This window comes from Strix uralensis, chromosome 8 (genome assembly GCF_047716275.1).
Source record: "Strix uralensis isolate ZFMK-TIS-50842 chromosome 8, bStrUra1, whole genome shotgun sequence".
Classification (NCBI taxonomy): domain Eukaryota; kingdom Metazoa; phylum Chordata; class Aves; order Strigiformes; family Strigidae; genus Strix; species Strix uralensis.
In genome coordinates this window covers 18,939,636-18,954,896 of record NC_133979.1, presented here as the reverse complement: position 1 = coordinate 18,954,896, position 15,261 = coordinate 18,939,636, and the positions used below count along the sequence as shown (strand labels likewise).

At 38.9% G+C, this 15,261-nt stretch overlaps 1 protein-coding gene across 1 annotated transcript in view; it reads left to right on the top strand.

The window, feature by feature from the left end:
* The first annotated feature begins 10,115 nt into the window (after nt 1–10,115).
* Nucleotides 10,116–15,261, top strand: part of TGFBR3 (transforming growth factor beta receptor 3) — a 129,857-nt gene continuing 124,711 nt past the window's right edge. The window contains exon 1 of the mRNA XM_074876481.1: nt 10,116–10,156. The gene's annotated coding sequence lies outside the window, so the exon portion shown is untranslated. The remainder of the gene's footprint in view (nt 10,157–15,261) is intronic.

Sequence of the window (15,261 nt, the reverse complement as noted above, 5' to 3'; positions counted from 1 at the left end):
AGTCTTTAATAACAAGACTAGTTGTATTGAGGGAATCCAGCCTCCTCAGCCAGCAGACAGAGACTGGGAGAATGTCCCTCCCTCAATCCAGGAGGAGACAGTCAGTGACCTGCTGCATCACATAGACATACACAAGTCTCTGGGACCAGATGGGATACACCCGAGGGTGCTGAAGGAGCTGGCTGGGGTGCTTGCCAAGCCACTTTCTATCATTTACCAGCAGTCCTGGCTGACCGGGGAGGTCCCGACAGATGGGAAATTGGCCAATGTGACGTCCATGTATAAGAAGGGTCGGAAGGATGATCTGGGAAATTACAGGCCTGTCAGCTTGACTTTGGTGCCTGGGAAGCTGATGGAGCACCTCATCCAGAGTACCATCACACAACACACGCAGGACAACCAGATGATCAGGCCCAGTCAACATGGGTTTATGAAAGGCAGGTCCTGCTTGGCAAACCTGATCTCCTCCTACGACAGGGTGACCTGCTTATTGGATGAGGGAAAGGCTGTGGATGTTGTTTACCTTGACTTTAGTAAGGCCTTTGACACTGTTTCCCACAGCATTCTCCTGGCAAAACTGTCTGCTCATGGCTTGGATGGGCACATGCTTCGCTGGGTAAAAAACTGGCTGAATGGCTGGGCCCAAAGAGTTGGGGTGAATGGAGTTAAATCCAGTTGGCGGCTGGTCACGAGTGGTGTCCCCCAGGGCTTGGTTTTGGGGCCACTCCTGTTTAACATCTTTATTGATGATCTAGATGAGGGGATCAAGTGCACCCTCAGTAAGTTTGCAGATGACACCAAGTTGAGTGGGAGTGTTGATCTGCTCGAGGGTAGGGAGGCTCTGCAGAGAGACCTGGAGGGGTCTGGAGATCTGGAGAGAGGCTGGAGCGATGGGCTAAGGCCAACTGTATGAGTTTCAGTAAGGCCAAATGCCGGGTGCTGCACTTGGGTCACAACCACCCCCAGCAGCGCTACAGGCTTGGGGAGGGGTGGCTGGAGAGCTGCCAGTCAGAGAGGGACCTGGGGCTGTTGACTGACAGCTGGCTGAACATGAGCCAGCAGTGTGCCCAGGTGGCCAAGAAGGCCAATGGCATCCTGGCTTGTGTCAGAAATGGCGTGGCCAGCAGGGACATGGAAGGGATCTTACCCCTGTACTTGGCACTGGTGAGGCCGCACCTCGATTACTGTGTTCAGTTTTGGGCCCCTCACTACAAAAAGGACATTGAATTACTCGAGCGTGTCCAGAGAAGGGCAACGAAGCTGGTGAAGGGTCTGGAGCACATGTCGTACGAGGAGCGGCGGAGGGAACTGGGGTTGTTTAGTCTGGAGAAGAGGAGGCTGAGGGGAGACCTCATCGCCCTCTACAACTACCTGAAAGGAGGTTGCAGAGAGCTGGGGATGAGTCTCTTTAACCAAGTAACAAGCGATAGGACAAGAGGTAATGGCCTCAAGTTGCACCAGGGAAGGTTTAGACTGGATATTAGGAAGCATTTCTTTACAGAACGGGTTGTTAGGCGTTGGAATGGGCTGCCCAGGGAGGTGGTGGAGTCCCCATCCCTGGAGGTGTTCAAGAGGCGGGTTGACATAGCGCTGAGGGATATGGTGTAGTTGGGATCTGTCAGTGTTAGGTTAACGGTTGGACTACATGATCTTCAAGGTCTTTTTCAACCTAGATGAATCTGTGTTGCTTCTAGTCACACTCTACTGTCTTTTTGCTGGTAAAAAATGCTGATTGGCATCCTAATGAAAATCTAATTGATACAATCAAACTGTTTCTTGTTGATCCTGAAATGCATGTGGTGACACACTGTAAAAAATTTATTTTCATGTGTAAAGGAAACATGTCACCTTCAATGTGCCTCTGCTTTACATTAAAGATACACTGTTTAGAGTTTTATCTGATAATTAAGAACCTACATGAAGATCAAAAGTTGATTTTAATTTATACAAATAATTTCTATTAAACAGCTTCTATGAATGAGACTCTCTGAAATTGAGACCTTGAAAGTGCTCTACAGTAAATGTAATCTTAATATTAGTACAGTAATCTTAATATTTGCTGCTGAAATATGATTAATTATATATTATGCTATTTACTGTGAAAGTTGGATGTTCTTAAACTCTCCTTGATGTATATGAGCTGCCCAACTTGGATGCTTTTTCATTCTCTTTTTGGCAGTGGATTTCATACATTCAAAGTGAAAACTCCCATCTTATTAGTGTTGCATGTCTGAATTCAAATCTCTCTTACAATGCTGGGTGTGGTTTTACTTGCTTTGTCATTGGCATTTCCAATAGTTCTATGGTGGTGATTTGGAACCTAAATAGTAGAGACATCCCATCTCTAAAGTAATGTCAAAATCATAAGAAAAACTGAGTGCAATACTACAAAATTAGGCCCTTTACCCCCTTTGCCCCTCCCTGTCCCCAGGGCTGAAGTTGGCTGAGCCACAACTACTTCAGTGGAGAAGTTTGTTTACAGTCTTATGCAAGGGGCTTTTATTCTGCATATGTTACAAATAATAGCTTTGGACTAATAGGAAGATCCTAGAACATTACTCTGACATCTGTAAGTCATTATTGGAAGTTACATTCCTGGTAGAAGGATCTTTCCAACGCTCCCCTTCTCCCAGACCTCTGCTGGAAAAAAAGCCAGCCCCTGTATGTTTGAAGAAACTCGTTCTGATATCGCTTATAGTAGCTACGTGGATAATCCTTACGGTAGAAGTCTGATCTGTCTTATATGTATCAACAATGGCTTAACTACATGAGAATTATTGCAGTAACAGAAAAAACCCTAACTTTTGGGAGAGCAAATTGTCTGGTGAACATATGTCTAAATGCTAAAGTTCACAGGCTCTTTAATCTGAAGTGGCCTGATTCAGCCACCCTTACTTGTGTCAAATAATGGGTGAATTTTCCCAATTAGCTTAGCTAACAGGACTGGGGCCTCAGCTGAGTAATGCAGTATCCTACAGAATAGTATGTACTTTTTTCTTTGCTTATTTTGGCCTGAGTCTCATCTTTGTTTGAGTCTTGGTCTTTGGCTAGTATTTGTTTGCTAGTACCACTAGGAGATCTGAACTCACATAAACTGAAATAGCGAGGGGTTCCAACTTGCATCTCTCCAGGCAGATGACCTCATTACAGCTTTAGTCAATGCAACTGAGACACTCAGGCAATCTCATTAATTCTGAGGGGAACAACTTATTAACTTATTGGTAAAACACATCAGTAATTGCTTGAACTGGGGCTTGATGAAGATGTGCATTATGGATAAAGTTCCTGAAAAACTTCACTAGCAAAGATGGGTAAGAAGATACCCTAAATCAGAGTACCAGAATAATCCATTCACTGTTCTGGCATGCAGAAGAAACATAAATTAATACTAAAAGTAGTAAAGTAAAGCCACTTTGTAAAAGTTGGGGATTTTTTTGACATGTAGTATACAGAAAAAGGAGAGAGCAATGTAATTAGACATTATAACCAAAATGTTTTGTGAAATTTCTCAAATTAGCTGACAGTTTTTATAAGGTCTTTTGTCAGATCCATAAATCAAATTAAATTGATTTTTGCTAATTTTTTTTTAAATTGAAAGGAAAACTATTTTTTAGTCTGACCAATTTTAGTGTATATAGAAAACGTATGGTAGATAAATGTGAAAGACTTGCTAACAAGTGCAATTGATTGCTTCTCTTTTCATACATGCTAACTTTAAAATCTAAGTGATAGCACATTTCTACAGTATATAGTTGGTCAAAATATAATTTTAAAAATTATGAATGATTTTGAAAGTTTTCGAAATAATGCTTATTCTTTTGAACATCTTAGAAGGACTGTAAGAAAGCAGAAAAAGGGGTGAACTAAAACAAGATTGCTCACATTTACATAGCTAAATTAACAGTGGGCTTGTATAACACTTTCCTTTCTAGTGTGTGATAAGCCCCATGTGCAATATCTGTATTTGTTGGCAGATGGAAGATGGGAGCAGAGGGAGGTGTTTCTCATTTAAATGGATCTGCTTTCTTTTTTTAATAATAACCAAGAATAGCTTGGCTATATGTATTTTGTTGCTTAAAATTGCCCTGAGCATATTAATAGTATAGCACAGCATTCAAATAATATCTGTGGTGGGTGTGGGAGTGAAGACCTCATAGTTGGTTTGGGAATATCTACCATGGGAAATCTTTTATGAAATAACTGTTACTTCACACAGTGTGGTCCATTCCAAATACTAACCATTTACTCTTCAGATATTTTTCATGAGCCTTGCAGATAAGATATCTCTGTGGGGATTGATTTAGCTGCGTTCAGAAAATAAAGCTCTCACCAGAGATGGGGAAATCACCACACCTTTCTTTCAATTTGGTGGTAGAATATTAATGAGGGGAGTGTTAGTCTCTGGAGCTTCCTCCCACCCTTAAACAAATCAGATTCATATTAGCAATATTTATTATCTAGAAGGGTGACTCAGTGTCAGCTGCTTTCAATTTTTGCTTATAGCACCCTGGAGAAAAATGTATACCTAAGTAACAATTTACATTTTCATTTCTATTTTATTGCAGTGGAGCTGGTCACAATACCATAGTAACAGTTGCTTTGCAGATTTACTTTTGACAGCATTTGATTCTTTGCCATAGTGAAGGTGGTTAAAAGGCTTGCTTGTGGTAAGAACTGGTAAACCTTCAATTCCAAATAATTAAGTACTATTATTTTGTTGAAAGAATATAAGCAGGAAACATTTGTCTTTCTTTAAATAAAGACCAATATTTACAAAAATAAGTAAAAAGAAATATTTAGTGCATTATTTTGCTTTGGGACTTTCTTCATACATAATGTGTATGCATATTATATTCAACAGCATATGCAATGTGTAAAGACAGTTTTACAACTTCTACAGCTGTTCACCACATGTGTGGCTGCATGGGGAAAACAAGTATGAGCTAAGAATGGTCCCCAGCTTATGCCCCTATGAGAAATGTATATGGTTACAGTAAAAAAATGTACATATAGGTGTTGTTAATAAAATGCTTATAGTTACCAAGGACTGAAGTTTTGAGTAGTACAACAAACTTGTATTTCAAAAACTGCATGTAGAACAAGAAAATTGAACAAAGCTGATGAATATGTTGGTTTGGACTTTTTTTTTTTAACCCATAGAAATTCAACAAATAAACAAAACCCAACACAGGCTTTAGTTTTACTAATTAGGATAGGAATTGCTCTCAAACATTAACTGCAATTCTTGTAGCTAGAAAAGAGAGCAGCCCAATCATATGTTTTGTGTCTTTTTACTAACTTGACCTAACAGATGATAACTTAGCCTTTCTGCTGGATAGATGGTTTCATTTGTTGCCATCACACCTTTTTTACATAAAACGTAAAAGAAAGTATGTTGCATGAGAGAAACCACTCTTGGTTTTGGTTTAAAAAAAAAAGTGTTCTCGTACCTGTGCTAAATAAGTCTGTATTATCATGAATGCATGTGAGATTTATTATGCAGCTGTTAAAAAAATTACCTTTGTAATCCATTCTGCACTAAAAAGAATTTGCTACCTTTTGTATTTCTAACACTGAAACTTTGGACCCAAAGAATTCAGTTGCTTTTCTCTTCAGGGATCTGAATTTCATCCCATACAATGAAACAGGACTGTGGTTGAATATTTTTACCTTGAAGTAAAAGCATTTAAGAAATAAAGGTAAGCACAAGAAAGGATCTCCTCTGGTATATCTGCCTCACACATACATGTATGGATACATAAAGCTCCAAGTGTAATGGAAGACTCCTTTGTGTTTTGTTTGAGAGGGGAAAGAGGACTGGGGATGGGGATCCTACAATCCCTTCATGGACAGTCAGTGACGTTCTGCCTAGCAGAGGGCCAGTACAAAGTCTGGACACCACATGGAGTCAAAATATGAATGAAGAAGGACAGAGCAGTACATGAAAGCTGTTTCTCTGTATTGGCATAGATGTCAACCCTTAGAAGCAGAGATCTAAAAATGTTTTGTGAATTTGAATTCACTTTGAGTGTGAACATCTTAGAATAGTATCAGATGCATCTATTTGGCAGGCAGCAAGGGTTAGTGCTGTCAGTGCCCTGCAGTATCTTGTCTGTAAGTTCCTCTGGCCCATGTGGGTCCCTATAGAGCAATTAGACTAAAATTGCATCCTGTGAGGTATTTGGGATATGCCTACTTCAGCATTTTAGGTTGGATCAGGAGAGGGCTTTGGAAGCGAACCTCCTAGTCATTCCTACATGTGGGGTTTTGGTTATCAAGATGGTTTGCAGTGTCAGAGTATACAAATGGGATTCCTCCTGAGTGAAATTAAACTGTGACCCAGGACCTAACATGCTCCCACAACTAGTGGATGTGCAATCCACACTGGAATTTGTTGGGAATAACTCCCCATAAACTGTGTGTAGTGTAGATATCAGATCCTCAGCACATACCGTTTTATTCTGTAGACTCCTTCCTATTGTACTATACTTGTTAATAGAGAGATACCCACAGTCTGATCATTAACACGTCTTGCTCTTTTTAAAAAGTATTATGAGAATCTGTGCCTGTATTTCCTATTCCTTCTGGAATTAATTACTGTTCATTAACAAAGTGGTTGGTCTATTTCATGGGAGAAACAGGATGAGACAGATGGAGGCCAGCCAATGTTCTTTAGCACGAGGCCTTTCTCACCCTTATAGTGATAGTTTTGTGGCTTACATGTTAGGAACAATTTTCAGTGTAGTTAAATATTCTGCTTCTGTTGCCTCTTCATATCAAAATATCTTGATGTCTAAATATATAGATATTGAAGTAACATTAAAAATGTGTTCTCTTTATCTGTGAGATAACAAAAGCTCTCTCTCTCCTGTCTGTGTGTACTTGGGATGTATCAGTATACTTTCTAGTGTGGGCAAGTGTTTTCCTTCCATGTTTTAAAGAGTATGTCATGTAGAAATGGTTTGTGGCTTTTTTTTTTCTTCCCAAAGAGCAATTGAATGAAACAAATGAAGTATCAAAAAGAAAATGTAAGCATATGATGTTTCTTTCTTAGTAATTTTTGCTACTTAAGCCCTATGCAAGTTGAATTTATAGGTATGCTTTGGCTAGTTCAGAAAAGCATTAATTTTTCAGCGGAGCTTTGAAACCTCTTGCAGATCTATATTGCTATGGTGGATACGTACCATGACAGCCTGTAAATACCTCAGAAAAAAGATTTTTTGGTGCAGATGGAACTCCCAGTCCTCAAGATAAAATTAATCCTTAAGGCAACAGCAAAATTGAGAGACCTGAATAGCAAATGTACTGGACACATAAATTTATGATTTCTGCTAAAAGTATAACTTGCCTTTGATTTCTTTCTTTTTGTCCGTGGTTTTCAACAGCACCGAGTGTGGAATTTTGTTGTCTGTCTGATAAACTTCGGATGGTTCAACAGATGCACAGCTCACACATCGTAAGCAAACCTGTTTTGTACAAAAGGTTCTTGGCCTTGTGATATAGCAGGGCCTGGATTGTCCCTGCTTTTAAGCAATTTCCATGTGATAACACTGGGGGCACTGGCTCTGATGTACTTCGTTTGCTGATGTCCTTCAGCTCATTATCTCCTTCATATTTGGCATTGCCAGTTCTGTGGAACAAATAACTTAGTAAGAATTTTATGTATTTCTAAATTGTGCAAGGCAGGGAATGTTGGTGGGTTACAAGAAGCAGCTGTGAGAATTACCAAGGCTAGTGTTTGGGCCTTTAGTGAGGAATATTAATGAAAATACAGCTAGCTGAATATACTCTAGACTGCCTGTGAACTGATGTGTCACATTTTTTGTCTTTGAATCTGTGCTATGATTGGTATTGTTGGTCAGTTTGTTTCAAGGTGCTTTCAACTGCTTTCAATTTAACTGCATGGACTTCTACGTTGAAAGATTGTCTTTCTCCATGACCCCCATTCTCACTAGGGCAATCAAGAGACTCAAGAACTGGACAGACCAATCTCTTCTCTCAAGGTTTGTTAAAGGAGCAGATAGGAGGTTAGGCTGGTTTTCTTCCTCTCTTTCTTTTCTCAAGACCTCTCTTGATCTTTTGTTTATATACTAAGGAAAAAGAAACTTATATTTGGCTTTTTTAATGTGTGAATGGCAACAAAGAATGGATTTTGATAGCAATTCACATGTCTACACTAAATAATCGATACTTTATGAATCAATGTATGTCACGAAAGTCTTCCAGTAGCAAATTACGTGTCAAATTTAAGTGTAAACCCTTCAAATATTGTATGTATGCACTTCTCTTACATCTCCACTTAGACTCAGTGAAGGACAGTTAAGATTGATAGGTCACATTTCCTGGCACATGTGTTATTGTAATTCCAAGGACGATGAACTAACATGTGGGAAAACCAAACAAATATCCAACATAAGGCATTAATCAGTAGCAGTCTAAAGCATAATAAGGATTACAATGTATTACAGATCACTTGAAGGGATGAAATTGAGATCCAATGCTTGCAAAAAGACTCCAATTCTCATACATATACACAAAGACAAAAGAACATGTCCTCTGAAATAGTTAACACTACACAGTATATATGAAGGAAAAACTTTTACATTCATTCATAATTCCAGCTAGATCTAAACTGTAAGTCACATAGGAAAGTATAAAATTAAGCACTCTTACACATTTCTTCTGTAGTAGTATTGGTAATTTTCATTGCAAAAGAAAAATAAAGGTGTGTTCTCCAGGAGCAGCTCTAAACCTGAGCATGGAGCAGCAGTGCAGAATTTCTTCCTTGAACTTCTGGAGTTCAAACACAAAATAATTTGGAGCCTGGGCAATAGATTGCTTGGTGATTTCCAAATCCAGAAATTTTGCCACAGGTTGGTATTTAAGTTTGTATAGTTAGCAGCTTTAAATGGGTGACTTTTCCTTGCATGGCAACAATTTTGGAAACAAACTGTATACTAAAGAGAAGCTCATTTAAGGTTCTGCTTTAAACTGTGGTTACCTAGATTGGGCTCCAAAAATGTCATGTTGTACCGCCTTATAAATATTTTGTGACCTCCTCATCCTCAAGCCCCTTTGCAAACAGACTGATAACAAACCAGTAGTTTTATTTAATAAAATAAGGACTTGCACTTCTGGTTTTTTGTGGGGTTGGGTTTTGTTTTTGGTGTTTTGTGTTTTTTTTTTTTTTTTAGTTTTTGAAATTTTCTAGTTTCACTGGGATCTATAGCTAGATTCTGAACACCTAGCCAATTTATTTTGGGACAGAAATATAGCTTAAGCAGTCTTATTTCAGGCATTTTTACTGTGCTGGATGAAATTTACTTTATGAAAGATAATGACTATGTATCCAACTGCTTGATTTTTGGTTCTGCTTCATCTGTGAGGCAGGCTGTACTTGAATCTCCTTTCCATTTTGATGTCATGGCCTAGTGGTTCGTGTCCTTGCAATTAAATCAGATTAGGAAGGCAAGAAAAAGAGAAAAAAAAATCAACAAAGGATCAAAAGGGCTAAAAGAAAATATCCAAGCCACATAACTAATACAGTGTGTCAAACCTCAATGCTCAATTACTTTGTCTTGCATTCCTTTCTTTCACTTACCTTTGCTAATTGAAGTTGTTAGTTCTCTATGCAGTGACTTTGTCTTGATGTTTTTCAGTAAAACATTTGGCACCCTGTGGATATTATATAAATAAAAAATAATAAAGTAATTAGGCCATTGTATACATGAGAAGATTTTAGCCTGTGATATTTATGTCTTGGCTGCTAAGAATTCCACCCATAATATGGTCCTGAAACCACAAGCATGCAGTATAAAGTTCATAACAGAATACAGCAGTTTGGGACCCGATCCTGCAAACCACATTTGCAATTTTAGTCATATGTATAATTCCATATTTTACATATGAACAGGGGTGAATGAGTTATTTAATACGTGGGCTTGAATCTGAAAGTATGTGTATATGTTAATAATTAAATATTTTATATTACTAAGTTTTAGGTGTGCTATGAATAAACTTAAAGAGAATTGTCCAGAACTGAAGAGTTTAAAGTCACCTTCTGCTTATTTGATTAGATTTGGGATTGGGCTCTAAACAGACAACATGCAGTATGAGGAGTGGGATCCAGCCAGGAAGAAGTGATTGAGCAGTGAAGGTATGCTAGTTTCACATTTTTCTTGTTTGATCTTTTGTTGACTTTTCCCTTCTCTCATACAATCTCTTTCTTTCCTCCCTCTTCTGGTCTGTTGTGTTTGCACTTGTTAGGTTGAGGACCTATAAACATCTTATCAGAAAAATGTTGGAAGGAGGTTAAGGGACATGTCAGAGTCAGTAAAGGAGGAGTGCTTGGGTATAGGGGAGCCTGTGTAAGGCATGCAGGTCTGAATGGGAGGCACAAAGACAATGGTTAGTCATGCTGGAGGGTTTTAGTCTTTTTCCTTCCTTTTTTAAAACTGAAATCTTTAAGAATGTGTTATCTGAACTGGATATGTAGCATTGGCTTTGGGTTCAAAACCCATGGTACCTTCCAGGATTGGGTTGTATGTGATTTGTTTGTGTTTGGACTTATTCCAGGTTTGCTGCTGCACTTGAAATTCATTCCCTGCCTTAATCCAAAGTAACTTTCAAGTGTAGACAAGCCTAACAGTTCAACACTAACATTTACTTACCTTTGGCAAAAGTTTTAGGTGTTCAAGGAATGCAGGATCATTCAGTAAGGAATGTAGTATTTTACCTCATTAGTTTATATTAATGAGTTATTTCCTAAGAACCTTTTAATGGCTTAATTTTATTAACTGAGCCTTCCTATTAAAGATTGTATGGGTAGAGTCATATAACTGTAATGATGGAGTTACTGCAGCATAACAACCCATACCTAGTCAGTGACCTACAGTTAAGGCTTAGACCTTCCCTTTCCCTACCTCCAGCTGCACAATAAAGCACTTCATCGTAAATCAGAAAGTTAATTTTAAATAGTAGCATTTTACCTCAGAGGGACAGAATGGGTGACCTGGGCCATAACTGGACTCATCTGAACATACTCCTTGTGCTTGTCCAATTCCAAACCAGTTTTATGTACAAGATATCCTTGCAGGATGCTATTTCATTAATTCCTTTTTAAAAATTTAGTGAATTAGGATATTTACTCTTTTCTGGATTTTCAAAACTACCAATGCTTCTTTAGTATTTCAAGAACATGGCTGCTTGCCTGCTTTCTGGATCCAGGGTAATAGAACCAGTGTTGACTTAATGTAGAGCATGATCTATAAATTTAAAAACAAACAATCCAACAGTTCTTAGAACAGTGTGGTTCTTCCTGTCTTTGATTTCTTTTAGCCTTGAAAAGATTCTAGGCACTGTATGAAGTAAGACAGTTTTGTGAGAATTAGTCCTTACTAATGTCCGAGAATAATTCTTGTGATCTTGAAATACTTTGACAAGAAAACATTTTCATACTAAGTTGCTCATTTATGGAAGGCTGTGCTTTCAGGGTTATAATCTCCAAGTCAATTTGAGAATAAACGTTTTGTAGAGCTTTTGTACTGTCCATTTCTTTTGGTGGGTGAAGTACTTTTAAATAATGCTATAAATAGGCACGTGATCATCAGATGCCTGCATCCTGCAGTGACTATTTAAAGCCCACTTGTGGTAGTGGATTCATCTTAAGAATATTTTCAGTAGTAGGAAGTATATTCAGTGCTGTACCAACTACAGCATGTAGTCCTTAGCTCCATGTTTAGTCCCAAGGCCCCAGTCTAGCTCCTTACATAAGGCAGAGTGGATTCTGTGTTTCTTAAAACTGCAGAAATTACCCAGGCAATAATGTTTTTAGTATGGTAAGGTTTTGAGAACAAGTGAACTCTAATTCTGTCATTAAACTCCAATGTACTAAAAAATGTTAGTTTAAGTGAAATTTGATTTCACAAGAAGTTAAATGCTGTGGCTTTGGTTCAATAAAACAGCATTTGTTAACTATAACACTGTGTGATCTTCAGTAGTGTCTGCTTAGAATTATGTGCTTAAAGTTGTTTGTTAAATCAGTGGTAAATGTGCTAAACTGAGCTTCTTGCTGGATATCCAGGATGTTGGGCATTCAAGAACCTGGCTAATGTGAAGGCTGTTAGGCTCTTTTAAACCCAGAGTAACATGGGAGGTGTCTGTACCTTATAACAGTGTGATGTGAAGACTTTTGACTTAGGGCTGATGAAGGCTGGTATATGTATGCTGCTTATTACTGTAAAGATCTAAAATAATATGAAGAAAAGCTGAGAGAGTTGAGGTTCTTGAGCATGGAGAAGAGAAGGCTCTGGGGAGATCTTATTGTAGCCTTTCAGTACTTAAAGGGGGCTTATAAGAAAGATGGGGACAAACATTTCAGCAGGACCTGTAGCAATAGGACAAGGGGTAATGGTTTTAAACTGGAAGAGGGGAGATTTAGAGTAGATATAAGGAAGACATTTTTTACGATGAGGGTGGTGAAACCCTGGAACAGGTTGCCCAGAGAAGTGGTGGAAGCCCCATCCCTGGAAACATTCAAGACCAGGTTGGACGGAGCTCTGAGCAACCTGACCTAGTTGCAGATGTCCCTGCTCATTGCAGGGGGGTTGGACTAGATGATCTTTAAAGGTCCCTTCCAACCCAAACCATTCTATGATTCTATAAATATAGAATGGTATCCACATTAATAAACTCTGTCCTGGGAAGGATTAGTTTGTTCAGGTTGGATGCCATTCTGGCTTGGGTGACATGAATTCAGCTGACTCTTCAGTGCAGGTTAGAGCTTTATGACCATAATGTGAAGTTAGTAATTTAAGCTGGCCCTTAATTTTGTGTGAGTAGTAAATGAGTAGTTATTGTCCACAGAAGTATCCCTACTGAATTTCATGGGCCTTGTATAAATAAAAATGTTGGTGCCGATGTCTCGGAATTGATGCTGTCTTAAAAAAAAAAAAAAAAAAAAGAGAGAGAGAGGAAAAAAAAAATTAAAGCTACCAAATTATGTTAATAGTTTTTACTTGGTGCATAGTTTTTAAGGTATGAATTGACATTTACTTAGGCTTAATTCTGTAGCACTCTGAAAACCTCTAAACCTCTTGCAAGAGAGAACTGTCACAGCTTTCGTACATCTTAGTGTTACATTGCTGGATTGGGCCAGTGTGTGCTAAGTGAAATAATCCTGCCCTGGACAAGAAGTTAATCACTAGATCAGCAAATGCTTAAAAAGTAAGTAGAAAGGTGAATTATGTATATAATTGTGTTCCACAGCTGCAAAGGTTGAGCAGTACAGCTAAGATTACAGGAATTTTCCTTGGTTTTAATAGGAAATTAGGTGTTTCCTGTTTATTCTGCCATGAAATGTAAAAAAACAAATTTGCCAAAGCCAACTGTATATCATTATGTTCCTGGGTGAGCCAACACATGCACCTAATTGTACTTTTATGTGGCAGTTTTTTGTCTTCAGTCCTTGAACTTCATATACATCAACTCTCAGATGAGTTACATATTAGTTTATAACTAAAAATCAATGTTGAGCATGTCTTGGAAAGTCTTGAACTATTTCAGACACCAGGGGAAACAGTATAAAGTCAACTATGGTCAAGGATGCTCAGTACCTAACAAAGTTGGCCCCAAGGACAAGAATCGGTTCTTAACCAACATCCGTGAAAATGGTGAAAATAATTTGGCTGGGCTCAGCCCTGTGTACAAAGAATTTGATTTTGCCGAGACTTGTGCACTCATCTGTCTTCACCCCCTTGAACAGCTCTTGTGGCTGCTCATTTGAGTGAACCTAATCTGTTTAATTTAATCTTTGCCAGATTGGCACTTAAATGGGTATTTAAAATAAAAATAATCGGTTTGCTTAAGTTTCAATCCCAATTTCAATCAGTGCTCTGGAATTTCAGCTAGCGGAAATCTAGTAGACACACAATATGCATTGAAATATATACGTTGCATTTAGTGCTGTAGAATATTAATTTTCTTCTTTGTTGAAGGGACTTCCCCCACCTCCACATCTCTCCTTGCAAAGATTGTGCATCCTACATATAGACTGAGAGTGATAAGAGAGGAGTATGTCATGCTCCAACATGCGCAACTTTTCAAAAATTGTGTAAGTGGGCTTAGGCTGTCAACAAGCAGTCTGAACTTGTATTTTACTTGTTTCTGCAGGTTTTATAAGCCTGTTCGTGGAAATATTTGATGTAGACTAAATGCTTATTTATAGCAACCTTTGATTTACTTGCTAGAGGTCTCGTATATACAGATAATGTGGACGTTTTGAGGCCTAGTCTTCGGGGGTGCTCAGCACTTCCCAGGACCCGGCCATTTACTGATGTATGGTACGTGCAGCAGAACTGTACAAGTAAGACTTGTCCAAATAGGTAGAGATCAAAATTAAGTATAAGTGACAATGGTTTATTCTAGGTTGCAAACTGGCATTTCAGGCGTGGCTAAATTGTGTCTGAACTCTTTTAAGACACCTTTTGGGTAGATGCAAGAACTCAGCATTGATGATTCAGGGACAAATGGCCTGATTTGTTAATGAAGTCAAAACAGCACTAGAAAAAAAAATCAACCACCCCCACTCCCCCCAGTAAAAAAGCAGATTAAACCAGTACAATTCTGTTGAAACATTCTGAAACCGCTCTGCATTCCTCTGCATCTTCGCATGGTCTCCGTGCCTATACAGGAATATTTGCTTGTTTGGATAATACAATGTTGTGATGGGAGCTTTGCTGTAATAATGCTTGCAAAGGGCCAATAGTGCTAAGAATTACCATGACTTTTAAAGGCTGTATAGGTAATGAGAACAGCAGAGCAGCACAAACCTGTCTTTGTACTCTTAGGAAGCTGTGTCAGAAACTAATTCTCTGCTCATCCTTGCTGAAGCAGAAGACGATTGTTGAGCCGGGCTATGGGTGGAAAGGTTTCACCTGTGATGCAGCTTCCTTAATGGCAGTTTGCTCCAAAATTAAATAGTCTTGACATTGAGACTGAAGTTTTGACAAGCTTCAAAGTGTATTCTGGAGTCTTCACAAGTTTAAAAGTGTATTCTGTACTAAACAACCTTTTCTGCTGTCTTCTATCACAAAGTAACAAGCCGCGCATGGTCTGGACTATTCTGCCCAGTGTATACCCCGGCAGCTGCGTGGGGTTGACTGGAACTCCCTGACGGAGGCTTTGGGAGGGGATCAGCGGCCTTCCCAGCGCGGGTGGCTGCGCTCGGGGGGCGGCCCGGCCTCGCTCCGGCCCTCTCCGGCC